The sequence below is a fragment of the Coregonus lavaretus genome (assembly GCF_964263955.1).
Source record: "Coregonus lavaretus genome assembly, chromosome: 4".
Classification (NCBI taxonomy): Eukaryota; Metazoa; Chordata; class Actinopteri; order Salmoniformes; family Salmonidae; genus Coregonus; species Coregonus lavaretus.
Window position 1 is genome coordinate 42,898,255 of NC_139991.1, and position 17,878 is coordinate 42,916,132.

Below are 17,878 nucleotides of genomic sequence, written 5' to 3' on the forward strand. Positions count from 1 at the left end.
TGTGTAGCTCAGTTGGTAGGGAATGGTGCAAAGCCAGGATTGTGGGTTCAATTCCCACGTGGGATCAGTATGAAGAAAGTATGAAAATGTATGCACTCACAGCTGTAAGTCCAGAGCATATACTAAATGACATCAATGTCAAATACTTTATCTTCGTGACACTCAAAACGGCTTATTTCAGAAACCATGTATCTATTGGAGTAGGCTACATTTGTGTTTGATCATGTGCTAATAGAACAACCATGAGTCAATTAAACATATTGTAATGAAACAGGCAGGGGGCAGGTCTCGAACCCTCAACCTTCTAGCCCGAAGTCCAGCGCGCCATCATATGTTCCCCAAAAGCATGCTGGCATGGCAGAGTCCATATCCGCGTTTATAAACCCAGGGTCGTTACAATATTTTAACGTCCTTTGTTGTAGAGTGAGACTCTGACAGAAGCCATGCAATATCCCTTTAAGTTTTTCCGCGAAATAACAACGTGCTCACCTAGACGCTTGCGGCGTCACCGTGGTTACCGCCTTCTGTTTCAAACGATTGGTTGAGCCGTGGGAATATTCAAATTGACTCTTAATTGATTGGTCGGATGCCCGGTTTGTGCAGTCCTGAGAATTCATTCCTTGCACTTCGACATTTTTCATTTCGGTCGGCTTTGGGGAGAGAAGAGGGCATGGGAGAGAAATTGAACTGAATATAGCTACAAACTCTTTCATTTTCAATATCAACCCATTTAGCATTTCGAACATACTTTTTTAAAAGTGATTCTCATGGATATTTTCAGACCGATAATTCCCAGTCTCATCGGACTTCAGCAACGTCTCTTTGGAAAAGGAAATACGCCTTCCGAGCAGGGGAACAAGCATCCAACAGTGGCGAGCCAAAGATAAACAAGCCTTATGATAACGCTGAACACTGTATGTAAGAAATTGTTTTTATGTCCTATTCTAGTCGTCATTGCATTACTTCATTTGACATAATCTCGCCAGGCTATTCAATACATTTAAATGCATTGTTTGCGGTCATCAGCAGGTGCATTCATTTTAGTAGGCTATGGTTAAGATTTGTAGACCTTAACGTCGCCAAGACTCTGAATGATGGCAATGGGAGGGAAATCAATCTCCTTTTATGAAACGTGGTGCATTTATATAGCCTAGATTGTTCCACTTGGATCAAATAAAGGTGAATTAATTCAATACTTTAATCAATGCCTTGAGCGCAATGAGACCAGTAGACCACTAATATGCGTATGGTCCCAGACCCAGTCTAGACTTGTGCATTATTTGTCCTGTAGTCTAGAATGACTTTCCTTTGAATTAACGGTTTTATGGAAGCAGTCTGCCCCTGAATGCGGCATCTATTGGACCTAGTTCGAGAGACTGTGGGACAGATTTGAGCAATACTAGAATATTAGGATTGGGACACAGGATGGTAGGCTACTGCCATGTTTTTGAAGATCCGAAACGTTTGAAGGCATATCCAGATACCTAAGTGTATTCTTTAAATGTATGTTGAGTATTAGACTAGCTGTTTTCAGTTCCCCCTTTTGTGCGCATTTGGAACTAGTCATAGCCGCGGGAAATAGGGGTACTGAGGGTGCTGCAGCACCCCCCTGAAAAAGAATCCCAATATTTTTTCACAAAAGTAGTGTACTGGGCCTTTACTAGTATTAGCGGACTAGTTGTTGCTCTGTCCCTTTTTCGGCAATTGTCATTCTAATGGAATCCAGAAAGAACAAAACCCTGACCTCAAACATTTACATCAAAAGGTGCAAAGTTATGGGCAAAGACACAAAACATCCACATCAAATTAAATATTTTTCTTGATCAAATAACATGGAAAACGACAATTTTTTGTGCAGTATTAATTTACCGTCCTTACAAACCACTTAATGTAAATGTAAATTACTGTATTGTACGTAGGCTGGTCATCTTGGTTAGTACTTGTAAACAATGCACAATACAGTAATTGAGTACATTGAGACATCAAGTGGTTTGTGATGCCTCCCGAGTGGCGCAGTGGTCTAAGGCACTGCATCGCCACTAGAGATCCTGGTTCGAATCCAGGCTCTGTCGTAGCCGGCCGCGACCGGGAGACCCATGGGGCGGCGCACAATTGGCCCAGCGTCGTCCAGGGTAGGGGAGGGAATGGCCGGCAGGGATGTAGCTCAGTTGGTAGAGCATGGCGTTTGCAACGCCAGGGTTGTGGGTTCGATTCCCACGGGGAGTATGAAAATAAAAAAATAATGTATGCACGCACTAACTGTAAGTCGCTCTGGATAAGAGTGTCTGCTAAATGATTAAAATGTAAATGTAATGATGTGCCTCAGTTGGTAGAGCATGGCGCTTGCAATGGTAGGGTTGTGTGTTCGATTCCCACGGGGGACTGTAAATTGCTCTGGATAAGAGCATCTACTAAAATGGAAAAGGAATGAATAGGCCATTTCAGTTTTCACAGAAAGAAGTTGCATTTGCGAAGCATTTCAAGAAATTGGAAAACATATATCAAGCAATTTTTTATATTCCACAAGTATTATCAGATTCACTTTTTTGTACAGATCATTATCAGACTCAAGTTACAAATGCCGGTAAACACTCAAATACATTGTTTAAATTTTTCCACAAAAGTAGTGCACTGGGCATTTACTAGTCCTGTATTAGCGGACCGATAGACGTCTTCAGCACGGCACCCCCACCCCCAAACGACTTCCCGCAGCTATGGAACTAGTCAAACCGCTGCGTGGAAGCTCCAAAAGGGTCTAGTCTGGCATGAAGTTTCACCCTGTCTCTGAGGCGAGCACAATGGTTTTTTGGCGGATGTACAGCCTGCAATAAAGGAAGACTTATGTGTCAGAAACCCAGTGGTTACAGGAAATGCTTTGAAGTATATTATTGGCCCTTCAAAGCTGCATCCAAAGGCTAGCTTCCACGTCTATTGTCAAAGCCGGAGGAGGGATCATCACACCTCATTGCACCTAGAGGCAGAGGTTGAAGGTTGGCCGCAGCAAAGGGCCATAGATTATAGGCCGAGGTGTGAAATTCTATCCTGCATGCTTTCCTGGCGGTGTCAGATCATTTATTGGGTAGAGAGCGGTCATATCTTCTTCCCATCTGAGGTTTAGCAATAAAAGAGATGCATCATGGCAAATTAACAACTTATTCTACTATCTTACTTTTCGTGCCATGACAAAACTAAAACCTTTTTTATTGAAGACATCTTTTAAAGCACATTTTAACCAGACTAAGTCTGAAATGCAAAGTTTTCACTATGTTCTCAGTGTAGTCTTTTGAAGGCCATCAGGCCATATGCATGATGGACAGTACTTGACTTAGGTGCCGGTACTCATTTAGTTTATATTTCGGTGCAGGAGCTCCACAATACTTCTGAGCTAATATTCTATAAACTCTAGCAGTAGAACAATTGAGGTGCCGGTACTCAGCTCCAGTGAGCACCTGCCCAAGTCAAGCACTGATGATATATAGTCCTGAGAACTCATTCCATCCAACTCCATGTCTCTTGCCTCAGTACCTGAAAGGCCTCTGTCTGTATAAATGTTACACCATAAAGCATCTGAAACAAAATTAGGGAGGACCTGCTCTCACTCCTGCCCACTCACATAATTTGGCATCATTATGGGATTGCAGCTGAATATATTTAAATAATGAAAGAAACATTATGGCCTTTTGAGTAGAGCGAATGTAATTTAACTAAATGAAAAATGCTCTGACTTACCCTCCCCCACATCCCCACTAAGGAAATTGCTTTATTCACACATCTTGTGTTGACATTCAATCTGTTTGACTGGGCTCTACTTTAATAATTCTGTCAAGTCTGCAGTTTGAATAGCAGTGGCTCAAAATCTTACTTTCAGCTGCCACTCTGTGTGTAGTGCTGTTTGTTTAATATATGACTGAGCATAAAGTCAATGTAATTACTCTGAAATTGCTTTGGCTTTGCCTGTAATGTCTGTATTGGTTTTGACAGACAACATCCTTCATTTTAGGGAACATTTGGGTTGGAGGATGGAAAGTGTGCTTGTGTTTATTATACTGGAGTGATATAACCCAGGCCTAGTGGGGATGCCAGACATTTACTGAGTAGCCTAGTAGCAAAACTGATATATCGGCGTACTCTGCTATAATTAACATTCTAGATATTGGCTTGGCTTGTGCTTTGTCTTGACCCGGGAAACAGTTAAAACGCGTAGCTTTTTATGGCTTGGCCAGCCTGTAGTCGGTGTATCAGAGGCTAGCAGATAGGGTAGAATTACAAACAGTCATGTGCACATCTCCCTGGGGTTTCCCACAGATCACCTCACACCCATCAGCATTTTATATCCAGACCCATGATCCATGATGAGGGGATTTGTCATCTGCTGGCCTGTTCCCCTCTGCTCTCCATGCAGGTCACCATAGGAGTAGCTCTTTTGAAGGTCCTGGGTCCTGCGTTGGCCCCCCAGTCCACTCCTCTAGCCACTCAAGTTTCAAGTTTTAATGTCACATGCACAAGGACAGTGAAATGCCTTCCTTGCAAGCTCTTACCCCAACAATGCAGTAATCAATAACAATATAATACTAAAAATAACAAGATAGAACAAAAACACACAAGGTATATAAAAAAGATATAAGAAGAACACGATAAAGTAAGCAGGGTCAGTTCCAGTACCATATTTACAATGTGCAGGGATACTGGATCGATAGTATGTTAAGCCTCTTTGTTGCATGTTAAGTTCTACTAGGTTTCAAACCAATGAGGTGTGTGCAGATTTAGCCTGGAGTTCTATGAAAATCGTAGCTACTATTATTTCACCAAGAAATTTAGAAATTATTTTGGAGTGTGTAGGTGACATGCACTGCCCAAATTTCTCCACCGGCTAAAAAGAGTGATAATAAAAAATACATTGAAAATGATTCTACACCACCACAGGTAGAGCTACATGAATATCACAGGTTATTATGTATCCCGTAGTTACTCTGTAGGAGGCTATATTTCCTACTGTGTGCCGCAGGCCCACCCACTCTCGAGTGCTGGTGAACTGTAAGATAGAATTGATATGTTCAACCAGTCTTTCCCATTATGCAGTCCTTTGTGCTTCATATCCAACACATACAGCTGATTTTGTAAGTTTGCCCACTGACAAAGAAATGCTCAGTCTATAATTTTAATGGTAGGTTTATTTGAACAGTGAGAGACAGAATAACAACAAAAAAATCCAGAAAAACGCATATAAAAAATGTTATAAATTGATTTGCATTTTAATGAGGGAAATAGGTATTTGACCCCCTCTCAATCAGAAAGATTTCTGGCTCCCAGGTGTCTTTTATACAGGTAACGAGCTGAGATTAGGAGCACCCTCTTAAAGGGAGTGCTCCTAATCTCAGTTTGTTACCTGTATAAAAGACACCTGTCCACAGAAGCAATCAATCAATCAGATTCCAAACTCTCCACCATGGCCAAGACCAAAGAGCTCTCCAAGGATGTCAGGGACAAGATTGTAGACCTACACAAGGCTGGAATGGGCTACAAGACCATCGCCAAGCAGCTTGGTGAGAAAGTGACAACAGTTGGTGCGATTATTCGCAAATGGAAGAAACACAAAATAATTATCAATCTCCCTCGGCCTGGGGCTCCATGAAAGATCTCACCTTGTGGAGTTTCAATGATCATGAGAACGGAGAGGAATCAGCCCAGAACTACACAGGAAGATCTTGTCAATGATCTCAAGGCAGCTGGGACCATAGTCACCAAGAAAACAATTGGTAACACACTACGCTGTGAAGGACTGAAATCCTGCAGTGCCCGCAAGGTCACCCTGCTCAAGAAAGCACATATACAGGGCCGTCTGAAGTTTGCCAATGAACATCTGAATGATTCAGAGGAGAACTGGGTGAAAGTGTTGTGGTCAGATGAGACCAAAATCGAGCTCTTTGGCATCAACTCAACTCGCCGTGTTTGGAGGAGGAGGAATGCTGCCTATGACCCCAAAAACACCATCCCCAACATCAAACATGGAGGTGGAAACATTATGCTTTGGGGGTGTTTTTCTGCTAAGGGGACAGGACAACTTCACTGCATCAAAGGGACGATGGACGGGGCCATGTACCATCAAATCTTGGATGAGAACCTCCTTCCCTCAGCCAGGGCATTGAAAATGGGTCGTGGATGGGTATTCCAGCATGACAATGACCCAAAACACACGGCCAAGGCAACAAAGGAGTGGCTCAAGAAGAAGCACATTAAGGTCCTGGAGTGGCCTAGCCAGTCTGTGGAGGGAGCTGAAGGTTCGAGTTGCCAAACGTCAGGCTCGAAACCTTAAAGAGGAGTGGGACAAAATCCCTCCTGAGATGTGTGCAAACCTGGTGGCCAACTACAAGAAACGTCTGACCTCTGTGATTGCCAACAAGGATTTTGCCACCAAGTACTAAGTCATGTTTTGCAGAGGGGTCAAATACTTATTTCCCTCATTCAAATGCAAATCAATTTATAACATTTTTGACATGCGTTTTTCTGGATTTTTTTGTTGTTATTCTGTCTCTCACTGTTCAAATAAACCTACCATTAAAATTATAGACTGATCATGTCTTTGTCAGTGGGCAAACGTACAAAATCAGCAGGGGATCAAATACTTTTTTCCCTCACTGTAGCTAGGCTATTAGGCCTAGTCATTGGGCAAAACAAAATGATGACTATTATTACCAAGATGGTTTGTTGATGTTAACCTAATATTGAGAATTTGTATTTCCTGCACAATCCGTACTGGATTTTAGCCCAGTGACTGTTTGCTCTTTTTGTGTTTGTGAGATCGAGAGTCAGTGGACGAGGTAAAGTGACCTCGGAGAGTGCATGGACGGCAATCACCCTGCTCCGCTTAAAGGGATATTGTCAATGGCTTGGTTGCTAAGCTGTTCCTCCCATGCATCCATAGTAATCACCTTTTATCTCCTAAGGATGTCGTGTGTAATTATGGGCTAGCTGCCATCTTTTGAAATCTGTCTAATTGGTATTTTTTATTTTGATGGAATGAGGGGGCTAAGAGACAGGGGGGTTAAGGGTGGGGGTTAGAGGATTGGATCTCTGGGGTCATTGGGGAGGGGGAGCTCTGGGGGCTGTCGTTGCTGTGTTTGCCATTTGAAACAGCCCGTTGTTTTGTGTACATTATGGTGCTCAGAAACCTCAAAGAATATAAATGCTGACTGATTGCACACGGAGCAATGTTATCTGCCCTTACTGGGAAGGCAGCCGGCAGAGGTCATTTTGGATTAGTCCAGGGACCAAAGTACTCTTTCTCCAAAAAAAGTTAGGTTTTTCCATGCCGCTCTGTGAGGACCGGAGCTTATCATTAAGTGTGGAAAAGGAGTTCTCTCCAGTGTGAGTACCCTACAGGGAGCATTTTGCCCATCTTTTCTCATGAGTTCTCTGTTTTATTAAAATGTTTAATGACTTGAAGGAATCGGTGACCCTTAACAGCATAATGAACGGCCTTGCCTGCTCTGACAGGAAAGGAGGGAGGGCTTGGTGGGTATGGAGGAGTTTGCCAGTGAAAGGCACTGTAGCCAAAGCTATACTGTAGGACATTTTTTCCTTTGTGGACAAAATCTTATCAGGCAGGCATAGCTGCCACTTTGTCTCTGGAGGGTGGATAAGCAAAACAAAGCGTTAGAATGATGATTGAAAAGGGATTATTAAACCCTAAGGACATACAAAGGCTAGTTAAAGGATTTGTTCTTGGCCAGATTGAGAGCATAAACTCAATCAACGTACTTGTAGAGCCCAGTAACAGTGATTGCTTGAGATGGTCTATGAGAATATTCAGGAGCGGTCTAACTTGACTTTTGACAAGTCTGCCCTGTCTGTGGTATAGGCCAATCCAATCTAGTCTAGTCTGGTTCTGTAGATTCTTCACCCACCATGCTAATCTGTAGAGAGAGACAGAAGAACATCTGTCACTGTGTTTTGACTAAAAAAGCTTCCATCTCTCCCTTGTGTGCTGCTAACTGATTAAAGACAAAGACGGGCCTTTTGATTATTGCCTGGGTTCATCTTTTTGCGTTTCCACTCCCAGCAGGTGAGACTGGAGTCAGTGGGCGGATCATAGACGCAAAGCATCTGTAGATCAAATCGGATAGTTATTGCTCTGACGTTGTGTGTATGTTTTCACCCTAGCTAGCTTTTCAACAGTGCTCATTACAGTGACTTGGGATTTTCTTTTGTTTGTCAAAGCTTCTTCTGTCAGAAAGCTTGAGCACCTGCAGCATAAAATGAATGTATTTGTAAGGCATGGACCATTTCTCAAGTTGATTCATTATAAACAAAAATCTGTTATGGCTGTAGTTGTTGGGCTGTGGTCTGATAGCTTAAGGGGTGTTTTGATTAGATCCAGGCATCTTGTCAGTGCCCTCAGTGAGCAGTCCTCTCTCTCTCTGCCCATCTGTCAGCCCACCCACACCCATTAAAACCTGTCAGAAACTGTTCAGGGTATGGGAAGCACAAAGTCTCAAATGTAATACAGAGGAACTGTATTTTGTCCCTAGAGGTAAATTAACAGCAACACATCTAAGATACGAAGGGTAAGGGGAAATTAAAAAACAAGATGTAAATTGAAATCCATTTAGTTTCCCAACAACAATGTCAAAATGAAGGATATGGAAGGAGGAACAGGTGTTGGAAAGAAACCCAAAAATATATAAGCATTAATTCACAATTCAATTCAAAGCCATCCAATGAAAACCCAACATGGTGGTCCACAATGAATAAAATGTTTTGTTTTTATATTATGATGACATTTACATGCAGAGCACACAGTGGGTGTATTGTCGTGAAGAGTATTGTTGGTCTTAAGAGGCAGACTAAATGATTTCCTCTGAGGCAGCCAATACAAAGCGTCAGTGATGTGGGACGGGAAGCCCAGGATGGGGCATTTTATTGGGGAACATCTGTATGGACAACAGACAGGAGCGATCTGTCTGTGCGCTCTGCCTCACTAACTGCATACAGTGGGGGAAAAAAATATTTAGTCAGCCACCAATTGTGCAAGTTCTCCCACTTAAAAAGATGAGAGAGGCCTGTAATTTTCATCATAGGTACACGTCAACTATGACAGACAAATTGAGAATTTTTTTTCACATTGTAGGATTTTTAATTAATTTATTTGCAAATTATGGTGGAAAATAAGTATTTGGTCACCTACAAACAAGCAAGATTTCTGTCTCTCACAGACCTGTAACTTCTTCTTTAAGAGGCTCCTCTGTCCTCCACTCGTTACCTGTATTAATGGCACCTGTTTGAACTTGTTATCAGTATAAAAGACACCTGTCCACAACCTCAAACAGTCACACTCCAAACTCCACTATGGCCAAGACCAAAGAGCTGTCAAAGGACACCAGAAACAAAATTGTAGACCTGCACCAGGCTGGGAAGACTGAATCTGCAATAGGTAAGCAGCTTGGTTTGAAGAAATCAACTGTGGGAGCAATTAGGAAATGGAAGACATACAAGACCACTGATAATCTCCCTCGATCTGGGGCTCCACGCAAGATATCACCCTGTGGGGTCAAAATGATCACAAGAACGGTGAGCAAAAATCCCAGAACCACACGGGGGGACCTAGTGAATGACCTGCAGAGAGCTGGGACCAAAGTAACAAAGCCTACCATCAGTAACACACTACGCTGCCAGGGACTCAAATCCTGCAGTGCCAGACGTGTCCCCCTGCTTAAGCCAGTACATGTCCAGGCCCGTCTGAAGTTTGCTAGAGTGCATTTGGATGATCCTGAAGAGGATTGGGAGAATGTCATATGGTCAGATGAAACCAAAATATTACTTTTTGGGAAAAACTCAACTCGTCGTGTTTGGAGGACAAAGAATGCTGAGTTGCATCCAAAGAACACCATACCTACTGTGAAGCATGGGGGTGGAAACATCATGCTTTGGGGCTGTTTTTCTGCAAAGGGACGAGGACGACTGATCCGTGTAAAGGAAAGAATGAATCGGGCCATGTATCGTGAGATTTTGAGTGAAAACCTCCTTCCATCAGCAAGGGCATTGAAGATGAAACGTGGCTGGGTCTTTCAGCATGACAAAGATCCCAAACACACCGCCCGGGCAACGAAGGAGTGGCTTCGTAAGAAGCATTTCAAGGTCCTGGAGTGGCCTAGCCAGTCTCCAGATCTCAACCCCATAGAAAATCTTTGGAGGGAGTTGAAAGTCCGTGTTGCCCAGCGACAGCCCCAAAACATCACTGCTCTAGAGGAGATCTGCATGGAGGAATGGGCCAAAATACCGGCAACAGTGTGTGAAAACCTTGTGAAGACTTACAGAAAACGTTTGACCTGTGTCATTGCCAACAAAGGGTATATAACAAAGTATTGAGAAACTTTTGTTATTGACCAAATACTTACTTTCCACCATAATTTGCAAATAAATTCATAAAAAATCCTACAATGTGATTTTCTGGATTTTTTTCCCTCATTTTGTCTGTCATAGCTGACGTGTACCTATGATGAAAATTACAGGCCTCTCTCATCTTTTTAAGTGGGAGAACTTGCACAATTGGTGGCTGACTAAATACTTTTTTTCTCCACTGTATATACAGTACCAGTCAAAAGTTTGGACACACCTACTCATTCAAGGGTTTTTCTTTATTTTTACTATTTTCTACATTGTAGAATAATAGTGAAGACATCAAAACTATGAAATAACACATGGAATCATGTAGTAACCAAATAAATGTTAAACAAATCCAAATATATGTTATATTTGAGATTCTTCAAATAGCCGCCCTTTGCCTTGATGACAGCTTTGCACACTCTGGTAGTGTGTGTGTGTGTGTGTGTATGTACAGTGGCTTGCGAAAGTATTCACCCCCATTGGCATTTTTCCTATTTTGTTGCCTTACAACCTGGAATTAAAATTGTTTTTTTTGTGGGGTTTGTATCATTTGATTTACACAACATGCCTACCATTTTGAAGATGCAAAATAATTTTTTTTGTGAATGAAACAAGAAATAATACAAAAAAACAGAACTTGAGCGTGCATAACTATTCACCCCCCTAAAGTCAATACTTTGTAGAGCCACCTTTTGCAGCAATTACAGCTGCAAGTCTCTTGGGGTATGTCTCTATAAGCTTGGCACATCTCGCCACTGGGATATTTGCCCATTCTTCAAGGCAAAACTGCTCTAGCTCCTTCAAGTTGGATGGGTTCCGCTGATGTACAGCAATCTTTTAGTCATACCACAGATTCTCAATTGGATTGAGGTCTGGGCTTTGATTAGGCCATTCCAAGACATTTAAATGTTTCCCCTTAAACCACTCAAGTGTTGCTTTAGCAGTATGCTTAGGGTGATTGTCTTGCTGGAAGATGAACCTCCGTCCCAGTCTCAAATCTCTGGAAGACTGAAACAGGTTTCCCTCAAGAATTTCCCTGTATTTAGCGCCATCCATCATTCCTTCAATTCTGACTAGTTTCCCAGTCCCTGCCGATGGAAAAACATCCCCACAGCATGATGCTGCCACCACCATGCTTCACTGTGGGGATGGTGTTCTCGGGGTGATGAGAGGTGTTGGGTTTGCGCCAGACATTTTCCTTGATGGCCAAAAAGCTCAATTTTAGTCTCATCTGACCAGAGTACCTTCTTCCATATGTTTGGGGAGTCTGTATGTATGTATGTATGTATGTATGTGTGTGTGTGTGTGTGTGTGTGTGTGTATGTGTATATATATATATATATATATATATATATATATATATATACATATACATATACACACAGTGGGGGAAAAAAGTATTTAGTCAGCCACCAATTGTGCAAGTTCTCCCACTTAAAAAGATCAGAGAGGCCTGTAATTTTCATCATAGGTACACGTCAACTATGACAGACAAAATGAGGAAAAAAAATCCAGAAAATCACATTGTAGGATTTTTAATGAATTTATTTGCAAATTATGGTGGAAAATAAGTATTTGGTCAATAACAAAAGTTTCTCAATACTTTGTTATATACCCTTTGTTGGCAATGACACAGGTCAAACGTTTTCTGTAAGTCTTCACAAGGTTTTCACACACTGTTGCTGGTATTTTGGCCCATTCCTCCATGCAGATCTCCTCTAGAGCAGTGATGTTTTGGGGCTGTTGCTGGGCAACACGGACTTTCAACTCACCTTGAAATGCTTCTTACGAAGCCACTCCTTCGTTGCCCGGGCGGTGTGTTTGGGATCATTGTCATGCTGAAAGACCCAGCCACGTTTCATCTTCAATGCCCTTGCTGATGGAAGGAGGTTTTCACTCAATTTCACGATACATGGCCCCATTCATTCTTTCCTTTACACGGATCAGTCGTCCTGGTCCCTTTGCAGAAAAACAGCCCCAAAGCATGATGTTTCCACCCCCATGCTTCACAGTAGGTATGGTGTTCTTTGGATGCAACTCAGCATTCTTTGTCCTCCAAACACGACGAGTTGAGTTTTTACCAAAAAGTTATATTTTGGTTTCATCTGACCATATGACATTCTCCCAATCCTCTTCTGGATCATCCAAATGCACTCTAGCAAACTTCAGACGGGCCTGGACATGTACTGGCTTAAGCAGGGGGACACGTCTGGCACTGCAGGATTTGAGTCCCTGGCGGCGTAGTGTGTTACTGATGGTAGGCTTTGTTATTTTGGTCCCAGCTCTCTGCAGGTCATTCACTAGGTCCCCCCGTGTGGTTCTGGGATTTTTGCTCACCGTTCTTGTGATCATTTTGACCCCACGGGGTGAGATCTTGCGTGGAGCCCCAGATCGAGGGAGATTATCAGTGGTCTTGTATGTCTTCCATTTCCTAATAATTGCTCCCACAGTTGATTTCTTCAAACCAAGCTGCTTACCTATTGCAGATTCAGTCTTCCCAGCCTGGTGCAGGTCTACAATTTTGTTTCTGGTGTCCTTTGACAGCTCTTTGGTCTTGGCCATAGTGGAGTTTGGAGTGTGACTGTTTGAGGTTGTGGACAGGTGTCTTTTATACTGATAACAAGTTCAAACAGGTGCCATTAATACAGGTAACGAGTGGAGGACAGAGGAGCCTCTTAAAGAAGAAGTCTGTGAGAGCCAGAAATCTTGCTTGTTTGTAGGTGACCAAATACTTATTTTCCACCATAATTTGCAAATAAATTCATTAAAAATCCTACAATGTGATTTTCTGGATTTATTTTTCTCAATTTGTCTGTCATAGTTTACGTTTACCTATGATGAAAATTACAGGCCTCTCATCTTTTTAAGTGGGAGAACTTGCACAATTGGTGGCTGACTAAATACTTTTTTCCCCCCACTGTATACTACCAGTCAAAAGTGTGGACACACCTACTCATTCAAGGGTTTTTCTTTATTTTTTACTCTTTTTTTACATTGTAGAATAATAGTGAAGACTGTGGTCCTCTGTAGCTCAATTGGTAGAGCATGGCGCTTGTAACACCAGGGTAGTGGGTTCGTTCCCCGGGACCACCCATACGTAAAAATGTATGCACGCATGACTGTAAGTCGCTTTGGATAAAAGCGTCTGCTAAATGGCTTATTATTATTATTATTATTATTATTATTATTATTATATTAATACTATGAAATAACACATGGAATCATGTAGTAACCAGAAAAGTGTTAAACAAATCAAAATATATTTTATATTTCAGATTCTTCAAATAGGCACCCTTTGCCTTGATGACAGCTTTGCACACACTTGGCATTCTCTCAACCAGCTTCACCTGGAATGCTTTTCCAACAGTCTTGAAGGAGTTCCCACATATGCTGAGCACTTGTTGGCTACTTTTCCTTCACTCTGCAGTCCAATTCATCCCAAACCATCTCAATTTGGTTGAGGTCGGGGGATTGTGGAGGTCAGGTCATCCGATGTAGCACTCCATCACTCTCCTTCTTGGTAAAATAGCTCTTACACAGCCTGGAGGTGTGTTGGGTCATTGTCCTGTTGAAAAACAAATGATAGTCCCACTAAGCCCAAACCAGATGGGATGGCGTATTGCTGCAGAATGCTGTGGTAGCCATCCGTTCACCCACACCGTGTCTCACAAAGACACGGCGGTTGGAACCAAAAGTCTCCAATTTGGACTCATCAGACCAAAGGACAAATTTCCACCGGTCTAATGTCCATTGCTCGTGTTTCTTGGCCGAAGCAGGTGTCTTCTTCTTATTTGTGTCCTTTAGTAGTGGTTTCTTTGCAGCAATTCGACCATGAAGGCCTGATTCACACAGTCCCCTCTGAACAGTTGATGTTGAGATGTCTGTTACTTGAACTCTGTGAAACATTTATTTGGGCTGCAATTTCTCAGGCTGGTAACTCTAATGAACCTATCCTCTGCAGCAGAGGTAACTCTGGGTCTTCCATTCCTGTGACGGTCCTCATGAGAGCCAGTTTCACCATAGCACTTGATGGTTTTTGCGACTGCACTTTAAGAAACGTTCAAAGCTCTTGAAATGTTCCGTATTGACTGACCTTTATGTCTTAAAGTAATGATGGACTGTTGTTTCTCTTTGCTTATTTGAGCTGTTCTTGCCATAATATGGACTTGGGACTTCTATCAAATAGGGCTATCTTCTGTATACCCCCCCACCTTGTCACAACACAACTGATTGGCTCAAACACATTAAGAAGGAAATCAATTCCACAAATTAACTTTTAACAAGACACACCTGTTAATTGAAATGCATTTTAGGTGACTACCTCATGAAGCTAGTTGAGAGAATGCCAAGAGTGTGCAAAGCTGTCATCAAGGCAAAGGGTGGCTATTTGAAGAATCTGAAATATAAAATATATTTTGATTTGTTTAACACTTTTTTGGTTACTACATGATTCCATATGTGTTATTTAATAGTTTTGATGTATTCACTATTATCTACAATGTACAATGTAGAAAATAGTAAAAATAAAGAAAAACCCTTGATTGAGTAGGTGTGTCCAAACTTTGGACTGGTAGTCCCGTGTAGCTCAGTTGGTAGAGCATGGCGCTTGCAACGCCAGGGTTGTGGGTTAAATTCCCACGGGGACCAGTATGGAAGAAAAAAAAAATGATGCACTCACTAACTGTAAGTCGCTCTGGATAAGAGTGTCTGCTAAATGACTAAAATGTCAAATGTAGTGTGTATATATATATATTACTCTAGAAGTCAAGGTTGGCCAATGGGCCCCAGGGTTATCCAGTCAGTGTGTGGGATGAGGATAAGATAAGGCCCTGTTTACTTTTTATGCTCCCTCCGCTATTGCCAGGCTCCATGCCCAAAGCAAGAGCAGTGATTTTTACCTTGGCACCTGTGCAAGGACAGGGTTGAGTGAGCCCAAGGCTCTGTACCAAGGCTCCCTACTGTGAGATAACCATTAATGATGCCCTTACAGCACTGGGTGTGTTCATGGGCTTTATGATTAGCCTACATGGGCTGTATGTTCAGGTGACCTACTTCCCCCAAGTTGGCAATGTGTCTGTAGTCAAATTTATTTTTTATTTCATTCTAGTAGAGAGGCGATTTTGTATTTTGTATTTTGCATGTACTTAGCCTAGGTCTAAAGAAACGTTTAAATGAATATGAATACTCTTCTGAGTCTACGCTACTCATTCCCTGCCGCTCTCAAATGTTTTATGGTTCTCTCAAAGTGCATCTGCCAGAAGTCTCTCGAGGGATATTCATATATCGACCCATTGTATTTATTTTCCATACATTTCCGAGCAAGTGCATGCATTGTATAGAAATGACAATCCGCCAAACCCTGCTTAACACTGTTGTAATACCTTTTTACAGAAGCTAATCTCAATGGAAATGAGGCTCATTGTTGTCGGCCTCAGGCGTTGAGCACGCTCATTGTGTGGAGCAGAGCTGCTCTGGGTTGTTTGGATGTCCTGCAGTTCAACCTTGTTTTCTTTTTTTGTAAAAAAAAAAAAGAGGGCATAATAGGACAAATCTGGGTCTCTCATACTGTGCTCTGATACCAATTCTGCAAACTATTAGAGCATTTAAACAGGATGGCTCTTATTGGCTAATCTGGGAGTAATAGATTCCATTAAAAATGCATGAGGGGGTGCAGAGATGAAACCGGCAGCTGCAGTAGCAGTGCTGTCTGTCAGTCTGTTTTAGACTCAGACTAGACTCTGCTTGCCCTGTCTCCCTGGCTTCATCGCTCTGACAGGATCCTGCGTCCATTTAGAGGATGCCTTTGAGAGTCAGTAGATAGCTTGCAGTCACACTTAAAGACTATCAGTCTAGCATTGCAGGTCATTGATGGAAATTGTTGTTAATACTTTAGGGCTCACTTTTGGCATGAATTATTCACAAAACCTCCTGCATTTGCAGTGCTTTAAAGCAGACATTTTATACCCATTTTACTGTCATCCCCATACAGAACCTGTGGTTTTGCAGATCTTTGTGACCGTATCACTAATGGTGAGTCTGATCCAATGTTTTTACCTGTGTACTGTAACACCGTTGATGCAGGGTGCATTCATTTCAGGTTGTAAAGAGCCTGTAGGTGGCTGACCGCTCTTTGCAAGGTTATAGCGCTGTTATTCAGAGTGATGATGCTGTAAGGAGGCCACTCAGAGTATAGAGACATAAAAAAAAAAAAAGTTAAGCAAAGTTAAATTAACCTTAGCCTAATTGTTTTTCTGTAGGTCAACGTTACTGTATGAAGTTTGTTGTGTTCCTCCTGTGTTGGTGTTTTGTGTTTGGACCTGCCAAGGATTTCACAGTGGGTAGGGAAGGAAGGACATTAGCATGGCACTCTAATGAATCCAACTAGATAGTGAAAAGGGCGCTCAGCTTAAACCTTTTTTCATGATCATCTAATTATTAACTGAGGATTCTGAGGACTGCAAAGACAAGCTGAGAGGATTGGGGGAGGAAGGAGGCGGAGGGGTTGAAGGAGGGGGGTTAGCGTGTGTGTCTTTTTTTGTCTGTGTGTTTTTTTGTGTTTATTGAAAGGAAGTGTTGCAAGGCCCTGGAGGCCGTTCAGAGGAGAGAAGCGCCTGGAAGGTCAGGCAGATCACCGCCTCTTATCTGTGTGATTTCCATGTAAAAGGACCCATTTGCACCAACGTGAAGTTAATAGGAGCATATCAAATTGGGTGTCAAATGAAAGCTAAGTCTATATTTTGAGGAAATTATACATAGATACATTTTTCAACCATTTTCCATCTTAAACATTTGGCATAAGTAATGGCTTTCATTTCTAGTCTAACAGATGGGAAAAGGGGTCTTAGAAAACATCTACCAGAAAAAGTCTTAAAAGATAGAAGGGTTGGCTGAAAACGTCACAAATGATGTGCGACCATCGATGGGGGCGGAAGCCGTGCTTTGCTATGACAAGAAGCTGCCATGTGGGGAATCGTAGGTGGCTCGTTTCAGCAAGTTTTATCTTGATACCATGTCTTGTTTTAAGGTGTTTTGACTGATTTCATGTCGATGCTAATATGGCAAAAATGTGCTAGTTAGTTAACAACTGCAACAATGTATTTGAGAGACAACAAGTGCTCATTGTGCAAATGTATTTGGAGACTAAATATAGTTTACATGTTGTCAAATGCAATTTGCAGGAAAACTTAGAAAGAGGGGGAATCTAAAGATGCAACAACTAGGATGGGTTGCTAATATGACTAGGATTGTGTCTTTGGCTTCTGGACAACAAAATAAAGTTGACATGAAAACCAATAGAAGAGGAGAGAAATTGTATAGCGGTGGGTCCAATACAGAAATAAATAAATAAAATCATTCAAATACTTCACCAGAAAGCATGACAGCCACAGAGGAATTGAGGATCATTATCTTCTTTTAAAAAATAGCTGGGGATTGTTTCTAATCACAAGCTCGTATGCCTATTTGGGAAGGTCACAATTTGGGCAGCACGTGAGGC

General features: G+C 42.0%; 1 protein-coding gene across 3 annotated transcripts in view; it reads left to right on the forward strand.

Annotated features, from left to right (window-relative positions):
* Window positions 1–711: 711 nt before the first annotated feature.
* Window positions 712–17,878, forward strand: part of LOC311127364 (protein FAM222A-like) — a 51,554-nt gene continuing 34,387 nt past the window's right edge. The window contains exons 1-2 of one of the 3 annotated variants that reach the window (XM_084159204.1): window positions 7,299–7,365; window positions 16,373–16,413. The gene's annotated coding sequence lies outside the window, so the exon portion shown is untranslated. Of the gene's footprint in view, window positions 915–7,289; window positions 7,366–16,372; window positions 16,414–17,878 lie in introns of those variants that run through there. The other 2 variants (XM_084159206.1, XM_084159205.1) reach the window with 2 other exon arrangements.